Source organism: Perissodus microlepis, chromosome 10 (assembly GCF_051167445.1).
Source record: "Perissodus microlepis isolate ML-2025 ecotype Zambia chromosome 10, ASM5116744v1, whole genome shotgun sequence".
NCBI classification, from domain to species: Eukaryota; Metazoa; Chordata; class Actinopteri; order Cichliformes; family Cichlidae; genus Perissodus; species Perissodus microlepis.
In genome coordinates, this window is record NC_140470.1 from 21,401,073 (window position 1) to 21,423,771 (window position 22,699).

Here is a 22,699-nt window from a genome sequence, read left to right on the forward strand (position 1 = left end):
ACAAATGCAGACAGATTGGCAACATGTTGCCATCAGTCTGGATGAGTCTTTGTCAATTAGCACAACTCAAGGAGATTCGACTCAGTGCTGGTATGCTTGACAATTTCACTCTGCAGCAAAAAAAACATACCCCACGTGAGATAACTTGAGCTTATTGGATAAAACAGATATAGTTTAACTTTGAGGACATAACTTGCAGTTGAAAAAAAGTTATAAATAGCAGTATTTGTTGCTGCAACACTCAGGATATTGGAAAATATATTTAAAAAAAATCACAATGATATCATATTGTGAGTGAAGTATTCTGGTCATATTTTGTGGGGTGACTGGTGACTCCCACATCTAGTGAAAATACTTTGCATTAAGCAGTGATAATGAACCGTCGTGGTGTGTAATCAGAGTGGTGAACCACATATGAAGCTGTATTTGAATTATCCAGCTCTAGTCTCTTTTTACACAGTGTGACATTATTTTATCAACCCTATGTAGTGATGTGTACACCACAGATGGCTGCTGACCCAGGACAAAGCCTAGGCTTCATTCCACAGTGAATGAATTGCCACCAAGTGGCCATTAGTTGCTATTGTCATTGCTGTTATCCTATCCTGCCACTTCAGTTGATTGTTAGTCAGACCATGTGACATGCACAGAGGTGATGGATAACTAAAAAGAGACACCCCAAGTGCTTCATTTAATCTTGAATCAGGGAGTTTAAAGGAACAGACAGAACAATGTAGAGTTTAAGGAAAAAATATTGACTGTAGAGTTAGCTTGAAGATAGTTTATAGAATTAAATTATACTGAATGTGGTCCATGAACTAAATATACCTTTACATGTCCATGAATATGCCTTTATGGAGCTTACAGTAACTAATGCAATCTGAGATCATACAGTGTTTGTGACTCAGTAACAAACGACATCAGAGTAACCTGACTTTCCCTGAATATCTTCACAGTGAGCTCATGACATCCCAAACCACCCAAATTGTTTGGCCTCAGTAATTCATGTCTTTCAGTAAGATTAAAAAAAAGGTGCCTAGTTAATCTTTCTGTGCATGAAACAAAAGTAGTTTATATAGCTTTGCATGGCAGAGCCTCTTAGAAATGATTAGCTCCTTTCAATCCACATTGCTCTGGCCTGAGAACATTAACTCTTTGTAAAGGCAACTTGCCACATTTTATTTTTATTATTTAGGCACATTTTAAACATTTGTCGTTTCTTACAGATAATTTTATTTTCAAAATCTTTTTATATTCGAAGTTTAGCTTCAGCTTTCTTGCGCCTCCTTCTCTTTCTTTCTTTCGTTCTTTCTTTCTTTCTCTCGCTCTCTCTCTCTCTCTCTCTCTCTTTTTTATAAATGAAAACAATACAGGGAAATTAACTTTTCCACTGCTCCGCCATTAATGTGTTCTGACCAATAGGATGTCGTGCATTTCCACCTCGCCCGCCTCCCGCCACGTCTAATTGGCCACCTTGGTCCTCCGTTACCTTTCATCCGCTTCTCTCTCCAGGGAATAAGGTAAGCTGAGTGCGGACGGAGGAAAAGGAAAGCTCATTACCAGAGGTTGCGAGACACGCCAGCTAACCATATACAGGTGAGCCGTCCTTGTTAGTTAGTGTAACTATCACTGATAAACGAAGAGGAAACCCACTGAAGACAACAAACCAGGAGTAAAGCTACAGTTTGAGGACCGCGAAAGAAGCGGGAATCGGCAGGTACGTTGAGGGTAGTTTAGGGTGGCAGCAGGTGCATCCAGTATCGCCGTGGCTGCTCAGTTTCGGTTGTCAGCTTTAGCAGGTTTATTTGTGAAAATGTTCGCAGAATACCTGTATGACAGTGACACCTTACAGTCAGACCTCTTGTTGCTGTTATACAAGTTGTTTTTCCTGTCTGTGGGAAGTTAAAGTGTCCACGAATAAGCTACAGCTGGTCTCAGTTCAGTTTTATTACTGGGAGGTGAGGTCAATAGTAGGATCTGGTGGTATTTAGCAAAGCCCATCTAGGCTGCTTATATCGCTACTTATTTATTTTGTAATACTTAATAAATGCATTATATATGTATGTGTGTGTGTAAATTAGATGTAATTCTTAATCTATACCCTTAACCTTTAAAATGCCATAGTTTTCCTTAGTTTGTAATATGATGAGGTTTTATCTGCGTTAATGTTAGCAGCTTCTTATTAATAGACATTATTATTACTGTTCATGAATGTTAGGTAACAGTGGGAGATAATAAGCGATATCTGAGTTGACAGCTGACTGATAAGCTTGTAATAGATACTGAGGACTGGAAAGAAACAACCCTAAACCCTAACTACTGTTATCACCATATTAAATTGCTGTGTTGTACCTTACTTACTCATGCTTTGGTTGTTGGTTGAAACAAATCAAAACAACTAAAAAAACATAGTACTGTCCTGCTCTAACCTCACTTCATTGCCTTAAATTGATACCTAGCGCTCAATTATGCACAAGGAGGGAGGGAGGGGTGGGGGGGCTTTTTAGCTAATGAGTGGAGTATGTTTTATTTAAAGGGAAACTAGACACTGGTGTTTTGTGTTGGAGCTGAAACTGAGGCACTTAGGCTGTGAGGATGGTCAGATGGTGGGAGCACACTGGCCTCTCTGTGTGCTGCTGTTGCCACTGCTGGAGGATGCCATGCTCGGGGCTGCTGACCTGGCTCAACCCCAGCTACGTCCACAGAGCCTGACCTGACAGCAGCACGCACTCAGATATTTGGGTATAATTATGTAGGCGTAATGCATGCAGAGAGATGAGGGACTTAGCCCAGAGGTGCTTGCATAAACACCTGTTGATCCCAATTGGCAGCTAGCATGTGGCAATACAAATATTTGGTAATGGTTGCATACAGGTGGCGGCTTGGACTGTAGCCTGAGTAAGTGTTGTTTGCAGGAAGTATAAAGAAGAAAGAAAGCCGGAAACCAAAGATGGAAGCAAATAGCAGAAGGGTAGCGTTATAAATGAGAGTATAGGGTCACAAAGCCATGGGGTGTAAATGTAAACTTAGACTGGGTGTTGAAACCTGATCTCAGTCTTCCCCTCTCTCTCTCTCTCTCTCTCTTTTTTTTTTTTTTAGGGAAAAAAAGTAAAGTATGTAATGTTGTAGGAATTCAACCCTGCATGCAGTATGTTTTTGTTCGACCTGTAGGACATGGTCATTTTTATGTTTATTTTTTTTCCTCGAGCGGTGGAAAATTACTCACACTGCAGCTGAACGTATGTAGTTTTGGATGTTTAAATTCTTTTTGTGACCTTTTATACAACCAACCACTGCAAGGTTGAAGCGACTGGCTTGGCTGTGGGCGTGAGGTTATACTTCACATAGGTTTCAGATTATTTCTGTAGAAACTGAGGTTTTTGTGGTTGATCCAGATGAAATGGGATTACACAGAAAATCTCATTAAATTTCAGAGACAAAGCAGCTGAAAGTAACAGAAATCTTTAACACATTACTTAACAGCGCAGTAATTAAACCATTATCAGCCTCACTTTGAACTTTGCACGAGGCATCATAGTGAAATAATGGCGTAAGATGTAGCAGGAAGGTCTCTAAGTTGTAAATCAATGAGAAGCCTGTTAGTTTCTATTAGCCTTAAGTGGATTGTTTACATGATGGAAGTGCAGGCTTGATGTAATATACCTTTTGCTTTGAACCTGAATGATGTGAGACTGATGTGTGAATGGCATTGTTGGTTCCGGGAAGATAAATGTATACCGTTGTGAAAGAAAAAAGTGATATCATGAATGAGTCATAGAATTAGGTGTTAAGTTCACTGGCGTCTTTTGATGAACGAAAGGATTGACGCAGGCATGCTGTAATCAGCTATAAGAAAGAAGTTTAAGAGCATAGTAAGTGGTGATTGTTTTTCTAGGGATTTTTGGTCAGTAGGAACTTAAATATCACCATATTTTTTGCGAGAAATAAAGTACTCTGAGATTTTATTGGAAGTATGTCACAGGTAAAACGGCAGATAAAATGTGTGTTTGATTTGTCAAAATAGATATGTGCCATATCGAACGAATTCACATTTTCTCTCAGGGAGAATTTGATCCTTTACAACTGTGTTTTGTGACATGTTTTGGTAAGCTGAGGTGGCCCGGTGGTTTCTTTTGTTTCCATTTCAACATCCATGTCTTTGTGTTCACAATAACCCAAACCGGTACCAATTATTTGACAATTCCAGGGTGGCTGCTTTCACCCCGTATAGAGTGATTTGTTTATCACAGAAGGAAAGATTTGGGAAAAGTGTAATCTGTGCAGTATGTCAAATTGTAGCGGTCCACGTCTGGCACGTAGTGACCAAGTATAAAAGCAGTGCGTCATTCATTTTAAAAATAAAATGAATCCGAATGTGTTTGTTTGACGTAAAAGCAAAAACATGTTTGCTGACCAAAGTCCTCAGACACAATGTTATCAAGATTTTAGGGGTAATAAAGTCAGACTTTATTACCTTACAAACTGGACCACTAAAGTCTGACTTTATTACCCAGACTTTATATCTGACCTTATATCATCCAGAAAGAGGTTAGTCTTTCTTAAAGCGTGGGCACATTGTCGTGTTGATACTGTAACATATTAATTAAACCCTAGTTAGAGCTGATGTTAGGTGTTATAATGTTTAGTGGTCCAGTTCGTAAGGCTGTTGAAAGTCGTGCCCTTGGGAAGGTCGATGTGATAATTGAAGAGGATTTTAGCGTGCCTCTGTGTTTTGTATACGTATTCAGATATGCTCACTTGCACTGCAGTGACTTTCATGAGGGCCTGATGAGGAAATCATGGCAGATCAGTTGATTTTTCTTTTATAGTTACCTAAAGTAAGAGCACACAAGAGGAAGAGAAAAACCTGCTTGTAGGGTGTATTCAAGCCCAAATTGCCCTACATGATTAATAAGTAATAAACTAAACAAGGGAAGTCTGTAGGTGTTGTTATTAAGTTGCACCAGACGAGCTGCAAATGGAACATTTAGATACCAAGGTTAGATGCATAACTGGTGTTGACTTTTTTTTTTTTTAAAAGCATGCTATTATATGATCGACACTTAGGTGAAAATGTCCTTTTGCCTTTAGATGGTTTCTGTGATGTTGGGCAATATGAGGAAACTTAAGGACTCTTCATCATCATATACCTAGTCATAGTTTTGGATACCCTTTCTCCTTGTTTTGTATTGAATCATTTCTTTAGTATAAAGGGTATAACAATGGTAAAAATGATGGCTGATCACATGTAAGTCTTTATTTTAAATCATCGCTGTCTATATGCATGCATACATAAAGATTGTCTGAGCACCCTTCACTTTCACCGTCATCTTCTCTCTCCTCATGCATGGATGGCCTTCCAGACATTTGAGGGGGTCCTTCACGCTCCGTGTTTGAGAAACAGGCAAGGCTGTCCCCATCACCATCCAGCAGACTTAAACAGGTGGAACCTTTTCAGCTCTTTTTGCTCGCTTTTTTTCCCCTCCTCGTTTCCTGTCTTTTACTCCAGGGCTCTGTTCTGCAGGCAATGACAGGGGTTTATTTACAATGGCTTTGACAACTCACTTGTCTGTAGTTGTGAGCTATGGTCAGATCCTCCTTCTTTTGTCAGAGGAGCAGAAAACCCGTTAAAGTCCTACATAATGGATGGACATGAAGAAGAAAAATGGCTGCCAGGGGTTATTACTGGCTAGGGCGAGACCCCCCTTTGGGGAAGCTGAAAAGTGTGTTCGGTTATGTGTGTGCCTTCCTACTCTGGTGCTCTTACAGGACCACTCCTGCTCTATTGTTTGGACCTATAAGCCCCTCATTGTTATGTGGTAGTGTCATATGTCATGAGTGCATTTTGCATGTGTGTGGTAAAACATGTGAGTAACCTACTTGTATGGGCAGCTTTTAAAAATACATCCTGAATCTTTTTTTTCTGCTTTTTTTAGGAGCTGTGTAGATAGAATTGTAGCAGCACATTAGATAAAGGTCTTTTACACTCACAAAGTATTTAAAGGTGCCCCGTGGGGTTGTCTTTTATAAAAACAAAATCAAGGGGCATTTTTTGTTGTTTCAAAGTTGTGTTGCAGATTTCTTCCTCTCTGTCTCTGGATCATTGCTGGATTTTTTTAAATGAAAACCCTGAACTTGTTGATAGATTGAACTTAGTTGCATGCATGTGCATCATTGTTAGCATACATGAGACAAATAAACACTACAAAAGTGCTGACATGATGACACACAAGGGCAAAAACTTCACTGGGTACTTTTAATTAGAAGACATCGTGTTTTTGCCTTTTCGAAAGTATATCCCAGCGGAACCTGGACTGTAAAAATATATTTTCTATACCATATCTTTTTTTAATCTTTTCTTATCTTATTGATTTCTTGTTGCTTATCCAACAACTTAAGAAATAACTTAAGATTTACATGTGATTAAATATGCAATTTTTGTTTCTTTCTGCATGATATAAAAGCAGATTATTCTGTAAATATTTGAACTGACCAATTTAAATTCTGCATAAATAGAGAAAATAATGCATTGAGTTATTTGTCAAGAACAACACATGCAGCAAATCCATCAGGACAAATCCAAATCCAGCACAGCGCTGGACTTAAATGCTGCACACTGATCACGGATTATTACTTTACAGTTGTAAAATCTCTAATGAATGACACTGGGGATTACGCTATTGCTTTTTTCACTGTGGTTTTCACAGTGGAGTATTCAGTAAAAGGCAGGAAGGCGCACAGTCTGTGGGGTGTGTGCTTGGGTGTGTGCCATGCCTGCAGGTCTGCTTTAGGGTCCTCTCAGGTTTCATAGCCCCTGATGAAAAAGTGTGGGTGAGGGGTTGTCAGTGAGACCTGAGCTGGCCAGGGACGCATTAATGTGGCTGTGATATTGACTAATAAAAGAGGCCTTTACAGCTGTCCGACATGGCTGGAACTAACCGCTTGATGTCTTTTTTGTGTGTGTGGTTGTGCAGTCAGTGCTGACATAGCTTCAGCACGTTGCACACATCAAAATGATAAATTAGTGTGGGCTAAAGTGATTGTACAGTGGATTGTTTAGTTGACATTCTGCAATAGAATTATGGTTTCAGTCATTTGTCATGCAAAAATAAGCCTCTCTGATGACAAAATTTATTGCTGTTCTCTGTTTCATGCCAGTGTGAAATGAATATCTTTTTTTTTACGTTTAAAATACTCATGATTAAAGGAAAAATGAGTATCATCGTGAGCTGCCCTTCTGAAGTAATTTAAGACAGATTTCTTTTTGATTTTTCTCTGCCAGAAATGGTCCTGTTTAATATTACATGCAATCTGTCTTATTCCTTTGGACCTTTCAGACTATTAACCCTTTAAAGCCGGTCGGAGCGGACACGCTCCATTTTGCGTAACTATTTTTAAATCTCGGTAGCACTGCAACCACGTAAGCTAGCACAATAATTTTTTTTGCATATGAAACCGGAGGAGTTGTACTTACATCTTATGCCATCAGCTTGTCCTAGGTCACAGTTTCCTTCCACATATAGCTTTGCAAAACCTGCATAAAAAGCACTTGCAGCAACAAAAACATAATATTCCAGAAACACGCTTTGCCATCCGATCAGCTGTTTGTAACACTTCCTACGTCCATCAGCGTGAACTATCACATGTCCGGCATGACCTGCCCGAAACCGGAAGTGACGTCATTTTGCGGAAATGTAGTTTTTTTACCATCGTGGCCTTATGAGCCTATACTTGTGTTTTTAAAAGTTATGTTTGACTTTATGACTTTCTGTGTCGTTTCTGGGATGCTGAGGACTCATATTGCACTGCTGGAAATATTTTATTTTGATGCATATGCTGTTATTTTGCAAATTTGCACTATAATATATTTTTTCGTTTTTCCTGCAGTATATGAAAATTGGTGTATCTCAAAAATAAAACTATGAAGACACTTAAAATAAATTTCCTTTGGTGGGAAACTAGTTTGTGCAACTTTTTTGTATTTACAGTTTTGAGGGATAAGCCTCTTAAATTTCTCTAACTAGAAATATATGTTAAAAAATCAAAAACGATTTTAAATTTTTTTGTAGTTTATTGCACTTTTTTGCAATTTATGTAATTACTATGCACTTAATGCAGACATATTATTAAAATTTGGGCTATAATGGTTGTATTGATGTATAGCAACTTGAAATGCTCCAAAAAATGGCTCCACAGCATGTAAAAATATACTATAAGCTCTGGCGGACTTGGTTCTATGGTAGGTCTTAAAGGGTTAATATGCCATCTGACTAGAACAGGCCAAGCCACAAGACAAATATTAAAAAAACGCAACCAAGACATATAGTTATTATGTAATAGTATATATAACAGCACTGTGAAAAAAAATACTGTTTTAAGTATTTTTCCATCTTGAATAGCTTTTTTTTTTTTTTTTTAGAGAAGACATTAATGTTAACCCCTGTAGTCACTTCAGTGTTTCTACATCACTCTGTTTTTCTGTACCAGGTTACAAAGTCCAAATTGAGTTGCACTGTTTTCTAGTGAAGTTTAATCTCTGTGTGATTTGTTTTAAAGTCTTAACCCCTCCACACCGTCCTCCTCCTTCTCCTTACCCCCTTTTTCATCCCCCGCTTTGAGGTAGGAAACCTGCACTGCCACTAGCAACATGAGCCCATTGTGATCAGTACCCCTAAAATTAACCACGGTGGTAAACTTGGTGCTGAGAAAGACTATAGAGATTAGGAATCGCTTGACTCCTGAGCATGATAATCAGCACTATTAGGTTACTGTATGTGTTTCAAAAGCAGGATAATTAGAAGTTAATACCAAGTATTTCACCTTGGCAGAGGCGTTGGTATAATGTGAGGCGTATGCAGAGGTGTGGGTGGCACTCTGTAATTATCAGGACATTAGACACACATTTGTTCTTTTGATACACCTTTGTCATGTGCTCTGTCAGTGAAACTACTTAGGCAAAGGTGGAACGAATGCAGAAAACTCAGTTCATGTCGCAACAAAGAAATACTGTACTCCAGATAAAATAATAACTCTGCTTTTAGTTGTTTATTTTTTATTATATAGTTCTCTGCAGCATAAAGAAAACTTCTCAGAGCAAAAGCGCTTAGCCAAGATTACTTAGTTTGAAAGACTTATCAGCCTGTTGAGGGAACAAATTCTTTGCTTGTGATTGCATTATGATGGGAAAATGGGCTTTATACCAGCTTTCTATCTGGGGCTAGTAAGAAAAGTGCTGTGACTATAACTTCACATGGATACTGTGGTACCATGTGGTTTTAAATTTTAGCCGAGATGCTTGAATTAGTGTATAGACCTATCAGCTACATTTGTATTAGTATAATTTGCTAACTGTAGATGTGTTTCTGTGTATTTTTATTTGTTATTTGAAATGCTCAGGGACTGCAGATGGAAATTAGCTAGCAGCTAAATCTGGTATAATGCACCTCCTCTCTTAGGAGATTAATGTTTTGTTTGTTTGGACATGGTCCCTGACAAATAAAGTGGAAAATGAAAGGAAACTTCTGCTCCTGGAAGGAGAGGAACAAGGTTCACAGATGTTTCATTGGTTCTGGCTCGTGCTCGAACATGTGGTCAGCCCAGCTAGTTGCGGGAACATCAAGCAGGCACTCCTCGCCTTTTGACTCACATAAAACTGCTAGACTCGGAGGTCATGCCATGCGGCAGCCATCTTTCTCCACAAACGTCACCTGTCTTTCAGGTTTCAGAGTTGAGTCCCGGAGTTGGCAACAAAACACACAGTCTTCAGGGTCAGTCAATGTTCTTCTAGTGTGGAGAGTCCCCAGGCAAAAGGTAGGAAATGCCTCGTGCTGGGCCTTGTTGCACAAAGAGAACTCACAACTTCCTGAGGACAGGGGTCTACAGGAGATTTCGTCTTCTTTTTCTTCAGCCTACACACCAACTGAGTGGTGGCGTGATATTCTATACTGTGTGTGTTGTACTGAGGGAAACTGTCACTGCAGTCATTTCAAAAAGATAAATGATCTACTTCATGTAGGGCTGTTCGATATAACGATATATATCGGATGACGATATAAAAACATCTATCGTTTCATTTTACACTATCGTTTGTTTCGTTGTGTCGCAAAATAAACTGTTTACGGCAATATTTTTTCATCGTTTTGATGGTCACTGTAGTGGCTATATTAATTTCCTAAAGTTCTCTCTTTCTCTTATATTTAATATAACCACACTATGGACGGACAAGCGCCTGTTTTTATGCATTGTCGTTAGCAACAGCGACGGTAAAACCATCACGTGTCCGCTTGTTTATTTTCCACATAAACCTTTCACAATAAAGCTCAAGATCCTGTTGAGACTTTTCAAAATAAACTGAATCACGTGAAAGTGTATGGAGAGTATTTACCGATGAGAAGCAAAAAAAGAGCCATCAGGTGCTAAAAAATAAACCTTAGACTCAAACGTTAGAACAGGCTTTTCCCTGCAGCACGCCGTGTAATAAATACTCACAAAGAAATCGGCGGCCGTTACAACCTATGTCTAAAAATGTGTAGTTTAATGCATCGGTAAAACACTCGACTCCAGATACACGACGCTCAGCTGGAAACACTTCAGCTACCCGAGATTCACGGAATTTATAGAAAATGTTACATTTTTGTGATTTATATTGTTATCGGACGACAGATGTTTTATATTGGGATATGAGATTTTGGTCATATCGCACAGCCCTAACTATGCATCAAAACTGAGGAAGTAGGTATCACTGGAAGTGTTTGGTACTGGTTTGTTTACTATATGGTCATGAAAAAATATGTGGAGCATGCTTAAAGCTGGGAATTAAGAATTAAAAAAAAAAATCTGTCATTAAGCTGCCCACTAGATTAAATGTACTTTGTGTGCATGTAGAGTGGAAAGATGATTAGCAGGGGTGAGGAGGTCAAATTACAGCTTGCTAGATCTGTTGCAATAAAGTGTAGTAGCATCTGATCATGGGTCAGCTTGAGCATTTTAGCTTCTGTTCTTTTTGTTAACTACCTTGAGAGATGTGATCATACCACTTGTTTGTTTTGTGTGCTTGTAGGCATTTTCAGTTAGCAAGTTAGTATTTTAGGAAGCAGAAAGTTTATTTAGTGTGGTGGCTAAATTACTCTAATCTTGGTGTCTCTGTACCTGCAATGTTTATGCACGAAAGTACTTCTTTAGATAAACAGGAATTTAAAGTCAGACACCAGATGGTTTCTGACAAGTAACTGCCAAACAGTGAGGTGGTTTCCAGTCATGTTTATGTTCCAGGCACTTTATTCACTTGGTTACTATAGCAGATGAAATGCATCCTTCTCAAAAGGAAATCTGCTGGAAACCCTCACTTGTTTTACACTTTAAGAGGAATGGGTAGGAGCCAAGGCTAACAAATTATAGAAATTAAAGGAATAGTAGATTAAAGGGATTAAAACAAGTGATTATGAAAAGAATAAGTTATCAATTTTTCAGTTTAACAACCTGATTAATTGACTGAGTTACTGCTTGCAGCTCTGCCCGTTAGTCAGGCTCTGGTAAGGGGCCTTCATCTCTCCTTGGCTTAATCCGGTTGTTCTATCAGGGTGGGTAATCCTGATAATTTGCACTCATTGAGCGAAAACAAAAATGTGGAGAATGCTGGCCAATTTAATTTGCTCGATTTCATCTGCCATTTGGAGGGTGTTAAACTGAGCGGGGAGGTCACAGTGGCCAAGTGGGTTCTAGATTAAACATTCAAATCTCCTTCCTCAAAAATATGCTTTGGATCAGATCTGTTGTTCAGTGTCAAGTTGGAGGCAGAGGGAGAAGTGCATATTTACTGTTTGCCCACACAGACTGCCTCTATCTGCCTTCCCGGTTGTTTTGCAATTCAAATCTCCTAATGCAACACTGAGCAAATTTCCCCTTGTTGTCCTTGATGAAGCTGCTGCTCTGTATCTGGACTGTCCTTTTCATGCATCTAAAAGCATAGTGCCAGGTAAAAAGAGGGAGATTAGAGGCATGTCTGCTACTTTCATCATGCCACTTTAGATAGTGATCAAACAGTTTCTTATATGTTTTCCTTTTTTATCCTCATGTTTGTTTTCTCCTTTGTCTCCTTCCTTTCCAGACTTAATGTCACTGACATGCCCAGCAGCAAAAGCTCCATGTGTGAATGACTCCTGTTGTCAGTAAGCTTTTGCCACTGACTGCAGTGACTCTGCATTTATGTGCTCTTTGTGGAAAGGAATTCAACAAAAGCAGGACAAAAACATGTTATTCTACTGGCAGAGTTTATTGGTTAAATATTTTTTTTGTGCCTGTGACTGGATGCAGGCTTAGTTTAATGGACCGACACAAGCACAGGTGTGCATTCAGGGTGGGTGGAGCCTGTTAGGTAACCAAACTAGGGCTGTAGCTGAATATTTGAATGTTGAGGTTCGTTCATTGCATAAGTGCATGGATGGAAGTTTCAGGATTTGCGTGTTTCTTCTTCTTTTTTTCCTTCTTTTTTTATACATGTGGAGGTACATGCAGTCTTAACTCTGATGCCTTGCTCTCATCACTCTGACATGAAGCCACGATCGTTCTTCTTCACTTCATGTCATAGTTACAAACTTAGCGACTTTTCATAGCGCTTTAGAAACAAAAAGCTATCAAAGGCGTTTCTCACCCCAGGCACGCCTCTCTCTTTTCCTTTGTACAATTTAGAAAGCTGCAACACCCAAAATAAGTGTGTGAAAGAAGAAAATTACAAGCATCCTGTTGCTTTTAACTTTCTCCCTGAGCGATAATTTCACTTGTCCATTTAGCCAAAATCACAGCACAGCCATTATCTTTATATAACATGTGTACAGCGATTTTTTTCTTTCCTTTTTTTTGTGAGATGACAACGCAGTAAAAAAAACATGTGACCCGAGCAGGAAACCCACATTTATATTTGTCAGCTGGACAAGCTTCAATAGAAGTGAATGGGGAAACGTGGTAAATATTTATTACTTGAGAAACTGCTGTTACAACAACTCGTGGGAACACTTCTTGTTTTGGTGTTTGATTGACAATTGACAATCTTCCAAACTCGAGTTACCGAGTGAGCAAAAACCTTTGTAGGAGTGTGCAGTGCCCTTCCTTGATGCTTGGATCTCAGCAATGAGGGAGTGTATTTACTGTTAGAGTCTGGAATGCAGGTTTTCCTCAAAACCGGTCTCTGAAATGCTTCTGTTATTTTCTGTTCTACGACTGTCCATTCACTACTGATAATTGCCTCACATTATATGGGTACAAGGGAGCAGTAAGGCCAGACCAGGAATGCTGTTGTCTTGGAGTGCCGTTGGTCATTTAGTACTGTAACCTGACTTTAGCCACTCCAGGAGGTTGAACAATTATGAGAGGGGAAAACGCCCATTTCTACTTATGTCCTCGGAGCGTCTCAAAGGTAATAGGATAGTGTGTTGACGTGAAAATTTACGATCTGTGTGGCAGCAGATGGATGGGGATGAGATTTTGGATTTTCCATGACTGCAGTAACAAACCTTATAAACCTGAGGCTAGACCTGTAGTACGTCCCTGTGTTGCTACTAAATGGCTGACATGGTTCTTAGAAGAAGGGTTGGTAAATTCTGATTAATCAAATAACTAAATCTAAAGTGTGCTTGGTCTCTGCGCTAACAGTCATAATTGGTGCTTAGGCATCTTTGCAAATATTCGCCATTGGCACATTGTTAACCTGGCACTTCTGCCCATGCATATTCCCTCAGTAGAGGATTAAATATTTAACGTCATTATGTAATCAGTATTGAAACTAAAACTTTGTCCTTATGATATAACAAAGCTTCACTACAGGCCTGTTTTTCCTGTCTGGAGGTGTCATGAGAACTTTTGGATTGCAAATCGAAATTAAGCCGCGCTGAGCACAGTGGATAGGAAAAAGGGCAGTCCGTTTTCAACGTGTTTGTCTCAGAGTATGCCAGACATAGATGGTCTAAACTTATCTTTTAAATCAAATAGTGACCTCATTGCTTTGCTGAGGGCTCACAGTTCTGTGATCTTCTCTTATGCACTTTTGTATTCGACCAGGAAGTGTCCCGCAGGCTGTCTCTTATCAGATGTTCACGTACTATCTACACAGACCAACAGGTGAGCTCACTGCCAGTTTAATAGTATGAGTAATATTTAGATACAGCAGTTTAATTAACAACTTTTGTAAGAACCGTGTAGAAATTGAGAATTTCTTCCAGTGGACACTAGAGCACAAGAGACGCCATTGCGAACTAACCATTAACATAACTGATAACTGAATTCTCAGAGTGGCCTGAGGTCGGGATGTGATCTGAAAGAAACGACAAGTAAAATTGGGGTTTTGTGTAATGATTATAACAGCCTGTTTGCTTTTACCTGCAGTACATGTTCTCGCTGCTTATCAAGCACATTCCTTGTGCTTCTGCCAAGCTCCCAATCCAGCCAATCAGCCTGCGATAACGCACTAAGTGCCATGTCACCATAAAGGGTCAGGTGTTTGCCCCGCTGATCAATATTGTCATGAGTGTAAAGTCAGCTATAAGAAAAGAATCTACTTACGTTTGCTAATTGGCACTACACGCACGTAGTAAAGCTGAGACTCATGGGAATGACCAGTATTTAGTTGTAAACCAAAGCACTGGATTTAACTTTAAGGTAATCATGGCAGTTCACTTGTAGTCATTTAAAGGTAGCCCAGCTAGTAGTTGATGAGACATTTTGCTGACATCATGATGATGTCAGCAAAATGTGTTAGAGATTAGATTTCATAATCAGGGTTTTTGCCCCAGTCCATTCAACAGAAGAAAATCTGCACTTTCCCTTAATAATAACTATATGAAATAAGTAGTATTTCTAATGCTCAATCTTTTAAAGTTTAATTATAGAAGCAGATATGTGAGTTAGGCTGAGGCTGCTACTACATCTGACATGTTCTGCAGTAAGGATTACTACAGGAATACACACCTAAATTAACTGTAAGCTCCATGCTTTAAAATCAGAGTTAATTAGCTTCTTAATAAAGACCAGGAAACTGGGGTTACACTGATTTCCATTGTAAACCCTCAGAGAGCGTTAGACTGCAGCTGCTTTTGAAAAACCTGAGAACCAGGTCATATCATGTAGCCTTTGTGCTATAGAGAAGCCCATTAACAGCTTTACCCTGGGTTTACCAGCATTAATGCATTTTATGAGTAGTGTATTTTATACTGTCTAGGTGCAGATGCCTAGCGTCTTGCATAAGGATTTCCAAATCCTCTGCACTATTGCTGTGATTATTTTTAGTTTTTGTTTTCTTGTTTACTTCTTTTATGTTGTTCATTAGTAACACATGTCCTCACGCGGTCTTTCCTGAAGATAGTATTTACTCTTATATTGGCATATATTCTTATTTGCTCTTTTTGGTTTGAAGTCGGTGTTCATACCTTGTCCATGACATTGATAGTGTAAGATTAGGGATTGGTCTTACAAGAACAATACATGCTCTGTAAAGTTACTTTCTCTCCAGGAAGTCTCCACCTCTGTGAATTCACGTCCTCATGGTGAAGCCACGTGGTGTTGTAGCCCCAGCAGCAATGCCACCATGTGTGATATCCAGTGTTTGTTATGTGTCTATAGTCAGACCACAGCTCGTTATGTAACATGGCAGAGATGGTCACTGCCACCAGGCGACACTGAGCTCACTGGTAGAGAATGTCAGCTGAAGACGTGAAAGTGGTCAGTAAAACATGGCTACATTGTTACTGGATTTTCGATACTCAATGTAAAGCTATTTAGGTTTCAGTATATGTGATCTTTTATATGTGTGTATATCATAAACAGAAGTTGTAAGCATGCATGTCTTAATAATAGTTGTGGTGTATGTATTGGCACCAACAAATCTGTGACTCTTGGATGTCAGATGTGAGTGTTTGTGTTTGATTTTGGGATGGAGAAAGCAAAGATGAAGGGAAACTGAGTCCCCCCCTCCCTCTATTTTTCTACACTTTATAGATAGAAGTTAATAAATAATAATAAAAATAAAATAATTGGTACCCTGCTTGACGAGTTGAGCGACACGTAGTGCTTAAAGAAAAGACAGAGCTGAGCTGGATGAAGATCAAATTATCCTCCCTGTTTAGACTGCTAACAGTGCCTTCAGTGACAGCTGAGAGATCCGGGCTGAGCTGTGAGGGCTGACACTCAGGACCCAAGAAGAATAGACAACTTTTTTCTTTAAAGATAACTTTTTTCTGTAATGAAGGAGTCATTGAGACTTTCCCCACCACTAACCAGGAAGTGGGTCATTTATTATTGTGCTTTTTTGTGGTGTTTGTCTCAGCTTCCTGTAGGGACCAGTCTCTTCTTTCTCACTTGCTGTCGCCATGGCTCCTTTGTTGTTGATGGTATCACGCATTTACAATCACTTTTTATCTGCTGCCCTGCAGTGGTGTCTTCTGAATATTCTGAATATCTTCTGAATATTCTACAAATTAATTCCAAAATATTCAAAGTGGCATGCCCAAACAAAGATTGTCGTCTGCTTAACTGTGATGAAGGTAGGGTCATAATTGTTATTCAGCAACAACATGAAAGCATGCTGAAAGCATCCTGCCTTGTATCGGTGGTTCAGGCTGGTGATGGTAGTGTAATAGTGTGGGGGATATGTCCGTGCCACACAAGCGTTTTTTTAAACACCACAGCCTACATTGAGTATTGTTGCTGACCATGTCCGTCCCTTCATTAGCATAATGCACACATCTTCTGATGGCTGCTTCTGGGAGGTTAATGTGTCATGTCAGCTCAGATCATCTCAAACTGCTTTCTTGAACATGACAATGAGGTCACTGTACTGAAATGGTTTTTAACAGTCACCAGATCTCAATCCAATTGAACACCTTTGGGATACAGTGGAAATTGGATTCATGGATGTGCAGTTGACACATCTGGAGCAACTGTGTGATGTTGTCATGTCAATATGGAGCAAAATCTCTGCAGAATGTTTCTGCCACCTTTTTGAATCAGTGCGATGAAGACTTAAGGCAATTCTGAAGAAAAAAGGTGGTCCGACCTGGTAGTAGCATAGGACACCTAATAAAGTCTGTATCTAAATGATCAGATTATCTTATCAGGCCACAGGCCAACATTTAGTTTATTGAGATATATTTGTAATTGGCTGTTTACTATCTTTTTACATCTGGATTTTGACCTAGGTCAGTATGTTCTCAGATTTTATTACACATACCAAAGACTGAAAAGGATATGGAGCCGAAATTATGAATTTGCACGGCCCATTTTTAGACTGACTCGCAGACTCGCCTTCACACAAGTAAAACCCAATAGTCTGTAGGCTCTTACTCTTCTAGTGCAGTGGAATTCCTACAGTATCCAGTTAAACTGACCATGACTAGATCACATTGCAAAGCCCTGGGGGGTCTTTAATACAAAAGTAATTGTCTTCTCAGAGGCCAGTTGAGAATAGTTTATCATTCTTAGAGGCCTGTACTCATTTTTGAGCCAAGTGCTGCGAGGCACGATGCAGTTCCTGGTTAATCATTGACCAGGAAGGATACAAAATAACTTTGGTGCATGTTATTAATATACACTTATTGCCCTTGTTGGGTTTTCTGTGTGTCTCATCTTTGGCGTTTACGTAAGCACAGCTAAACTAAAGGGATGTTAGTAATTTGCATCTATGCAAACACAAAAGGAGTGTCATAGTTGCACAAACATGCATTCAGTGTTTGGCGTTGCAAACATATTGCTTTCTTTTTTCTATACTTTCTTTTTGTTAAAACAACAACAACAACATGAAGTGGACTCAGTGTTGATATTGTCAAGTATTTAGGCCAGATCAGGGCAGGAATGCAGAGCTTATTAGAGTGTGACAGCTTGTCTTGGTCAGCTAGAGATTTTAGCCACTGATGTGAGCACTGCCCAGCAACAGTTTCACAGTTTCTCTCTGCAGCTCTCACTGTTTAATCATTGTGGTTCATACATATGTGTGTCTGACACACACATACACAAAGAAGTACACTGCTGGTGCTAATGATAACACTGCATGGCAAGCCCCTTTCCTTTTCCCGCAACCAGCCGCTTTGCTCTGTCAGAGCTCAACATACATCCACTTCCAGCTTTTCAAATACGGCTTCCTCCCTGCTTCTGTTTGATTGAGGACAATAGAATGATGCCCTGTTGGTCCTCTGGGAGGCTCTTGTCCAGAAGTGAAGTCATGTTTCTAACTTTTATTTTAATTTGAGCTTGTGTTGAGTCTCTTTTGCCTCCCTGGTAGTTAGGTTTTGTGGATTTCAGTGAAAGGGAATGTAGGTTAAAGCACTATGTGCATATTTCAGTAAGTGAAGAATATCACGGCTCGTAGTCTTGATGAAGGCCTTCATGAGCCAAAAAGTTCTTTGGCTTCTAATTTTACACATTGAGTCAAAGCTTTGCTCTGTGAGTCTTGGTCTGCTTCTCATCAACTTAAATATCTGTCATTTCTATTTGCTGTGGTTGAACTTTTCTCAGACGGAGTGAATGTTCTGCTCTGCAGGAAGGCTCCGCTCAGTGCTGCAGCTGATATACATCCAAACACAGTGGGAGTTGTGGGCAGTAGTGTCCACATACAGCCCAGGATTGGTTTTCAAACTGCTAATCTGGTGTGCCTTTCTTTTTGTTTTTGTCAAAAGGATCACAAATGTGTAATTAGTATAATCACCAAAGTCAGAAGAAAAAAAAAATGATGATAATAATAAGATGTAATGATTTACTGTTTGTGATGGAAAAATCTTTTTCACCAACAGCAAGACAGCAGAGCATGGAAATTGCTTTCCGTAGTCCTTTATTACCCAAGTATCATAAAAGTCGCCTGGACTTATTTTTGTAATTTTGCAATTTGCAAAATAATTAGAATTTTCTTGCTAGCCTGAAATTGTTGATCAACTATGGTAATGTCAAGCTGATGGTAAAATCTTGATGTAACTTCTTCCCTTGGTATATTGGTGCTGATGTGGTGATGCTTATCGTTCAGGAGAATACTGCAGTGACTTCCTGCGTGTTAACTGCAGGCATATATAAAAGTGACTGTGTGATGTTTTAGTGGTGGTGAGAGAAACAGCCAATGTGGCGGGCATACTGGCACTTTTACAGTCATTTAAAGAGCACTTGTAAAGTGGGGCCCACCACCAGGAGGGTCAACAGAAATCTTGACGTGTCTACAAAGGTTCAGAGGTTTTGTTGACTTTACAAAGATAAACCTTTTGAATATGGCTTAGCTATGAGCCATATCTGTTATAGAAAGCTGTTAAGTTCATGACAGTGTTAAATAGGACTAATTTGCGGTGGGTTCTGGGTAAACTAAGTCCTTTTTCAAAGTTAAAAACTATGCAGACACATGTCATTACTCTGCTTTGAGGACTGTAGCAGAAAATGCTTGCCTTCTGGAAAAATGAGACAACTGCAGTGACATGGTGCTGGAAAAACACTTATTCAGTATTCTAATTAAGAGCAACAGTACCAACAGTAGTTTGTGGGCTCATAACAGAAGCATTTGTTGCGGTCTGTCTGGGGGGGTGTCCATCAACCAACCTGTTGTCATTTTTCTCAGAAGATGTAGCAGGGCCAGCAGGATTAACCGTTTTAATAGTTTCTCCCTGCATATTTGTCTTTCTTTCTTTTGATCTTCTTGGCATCCTCTCTTTTTCTATTTCTGCCTTCTGAGAGTCATATCTGTTTCTCAGAGACTTGGTGGTCCAGTCTCGTGGCTTCATGGTGAAGGTCACGCTGGAACACGTAATCACCAATAAAAGACATTAAAAAAAGAGAAAGAATTTAACACCCCCCTCCCATACTTCATTCCTCCCTCTCTAGATCAGCCTAACCTCTCTTCCTCTCATTTGTTGGTTTTATGAATCCCGTCTTCCTAACAAAATAAAAACAAGCTCCTCCTGTGACCATTTCTTTTAAACATAAAAAAAAAATCTGCTTTTTGCATAGCCTGCAGTTCTTAAATTTTTTACTCTCCCCTCCATCTGCCATGATATAGTCCTTAGCTCAGTTGCCAGGCAGAAAGTGGTCATGAGCTTATCCTTGTTTATGCGTATGTTATGTTATGTTTATGGATTTCTTTTGTAATCACGTGTGGAAATTGCTTTAAGCTCAAATCTAGCTCAAGAATTGACCATTCAACATACTTGAAGCCAACTTTGCTTGCCTGTTTGCTTTTTTAAGTGTTATTATAGTCAATTTTCTCAGTGATAATGCTACAGTTTTACATGCTAATGTTTCTTTCCTTCTCTCAGCATGATCATAAACAAAAGTTAGAGTACATTTACAACAGGTGGAGTCAGCCAGCAGTGAAATCACTAGAACATCGTGGATGTGGCTGACAGTAACAAAGATCCCGCATAGCAGAGCACTAGTGGTGCCAGCCTCAATAGAAAACAACAGTGAAAGCAACAAGGCTCTTTGTACAACACTACACAATCACGCAGGAGTTTTGAAAGATGAGGTTATTGTTGACTCGTGTGACTGACTGATCAGTGTCGTGTTGCAATGCTAAGGTTTAAGTCTTCTCTTAATATTGTGTCTTTTGTGCCCATTTAGGGTTTAATAAAACTAACCTGTTAATTCAAAGTGTATTATTGACATGGTGAACATGCTTTACATTTGTAGGTTTAAAAAGAGGCCACTTATCTCAAACCAACACAAATACTGCAGTACTGCTGTGTTATATTTTTGTTTGTGTGATGCCCAGTTTATGAGTTTATTAAGAAATACAGAGGAGACTTGTAGAAATTGTGGAAAGAGGAAAATTAGGATGAAAGTGGGGGATAGCTGTTCTTTGTGACTGTTTTTTTTTTTTTTTTCCTCTGGGGTGGAGGCTGGGAGGTCACCCATACACCCACCCGACCCACCACCATTATCCCCTCCCTCCTGCCTTGGCTAGTCTCCATGTGCCGGGCTCAGGGCCTTGGGAATGAATGGCGCCCGGGCTGTGCTCCGTCTTTGAAGCCAGCCAGGAATGCGAGGCCTCTTTTTTTTTCCTCCCCTCTCTCGCTCTCTGTTGTTTAGGCGGCCGGCAGCACTAGCAGCTATCTGCAGCAGTGAAATATTCCCTCCGCTGCGCTCATTGTGCATCGGAGAGCCGGACGTCATCGGCTAGCCAATCAGTGGTCCCCGCTAGGCAGCCTCGGGTCTCAGTGGGGGGAGAAGGAACCCGCTAGAAGTCTTCTCTCTAATATCTGGCTCTCCTGGTTACTTGGTCTGGTCCCTCTTTAGAAGACGAACAATGTTCTGAATGAGAAACAAGCATGGAAATCAATTGGCAAATCTTTATTTCAGATTAGGAACTTAGGAAACACTCTCTTTTTCAGATGGAAATCAGGAAGGGCAGTGACTTTGACTCAGAGTTCTGGTGAGTTTTTCTTTTTCCTTTCTTTCTGATGGTGCTCCCTAAAGTTTATACATTTTCAATCCAATCTGAACACAGTAGAGCTCCAGATTAATTCCCTCTCCGTTTTGCTGCTGTGACACTTGGTCTGTTTTTCTAACTTGTGTTCAGCTTTCCTGTTGTCATTGTTCACTTCTCTTGTCTCTTGTTGTTGTGGTTTGCGTGTGAGAGTATTTGTCTGGGCCGGTCACCCTCTGCCTTACCCTCCCTCCTTCTCTCCCCTCTGTACATTTTGTCACTGCCTGTCCCCTCCATCACTTCCACTTCAGCGCTCCCCTGTTTGGGAGCCTCTCTCTGTTCACAGTGAAAATAGGATGGCTAGAAAACACACACACACACAAAGGCACACGCAGAGTAACACACTACAGATCAGAAGGCCCTTCATAAACACATGGGATACCCCCCTTAATACTGTAGTTTAGCTGTGAATGGCTCCTGGGAGGTGGGTTTTGTGTATATGCAAAACGGCCACCTCGGATTATCTGTAATGCAGTTTTTTTTTAATACCAGGCAAAAAACCTGGAAACACTGGGAAAAAAATAAATTCTGAAAGCGACTGTAAGGAATCTCAAGTCATCATTGTGGTTTGTGAATGAAACAATTCCCGATTACGCAGGAAACAAAATCAGTTGAGCAAAATCTGGTCGCTGGTGAGCCCTAAAACTGGGTTGGTTGCCTTGACTCTGTTATATTAGCAGCATTTGCTTTTGTGTATGCATGACAGGTGTGTGACTATAAACTTTGATGACATAGTGAAAGAAATGCATGCAGGTCATGGGAGAGTCCACTGTAACGCTCAAACGCCGCAGTCACTTGCCAGAGCTGGTTTTTGTATGAGAATGAACTGCAGTGACTATATGAACAAATATCCACTGCAGAACTCAAAATGCAGTAAATAAGTATATAAAATCTAAATTTGATTGTTTCTATTCAGTTCCTGATCAAACAGGAAACTGGCAGAATCTGTTTGTTAGCAGCACATCACTCACATAGGCACGTGGCCTCAACATTAAATAGTATATTGTATATACATGTCAGAACAGTTACCTTTAGAGTGGAGCAATTACATGTCCATAATGTTGCAGATAAAAAGTGTCATTTGAAATGGTGTGACACTAGCGGTGCACAGCATCTTCCAGTCACGGGGTCAGGTGGTAAACTTGATAAAATCTGAAAATTTTACATATTTGCAGATATTGCTTCTGAAACATTTAGATTTACATTGAAGGAGAGGATAGTGATCTTTTTATAATTAAATAGTGCATTGATCATTGATTATTA

At 39.8% G+C, this 22,699-nt stretch overlaps 1 protein-coding gene across 7 annotated transcripts in view; it reads left to right on the plus strand.

Moving 5' to 3' along the window:
• Positions 1-1,510: 1,510 nt before the first annotated feature.
• The window catches only part of shroom1 (shroom family member 1), a 33,320-nt gene continuing 12,131 nt past the window's right edge, over positions 1,511-22,699 (plus strand). For 2 of the 7 annotated variants that reach the window (XM_084940659.1, XM_084940666.1), the window contains exons 1-2: positions 1,517-1,717; positions 5,364-21,382. The gene's annotated coding sequence lies outside the window, so the exon portion shown is untranslated. Of the gene's footprint in view, positions 1,718-3,076; positions 21,383-22,699 lie in introns of those variants that run through there. The other 5 variants (XM_084940664.1, XM_084940663.1, XM_084940665.1 and 2 more) reach the window with 5 other exon arrangements.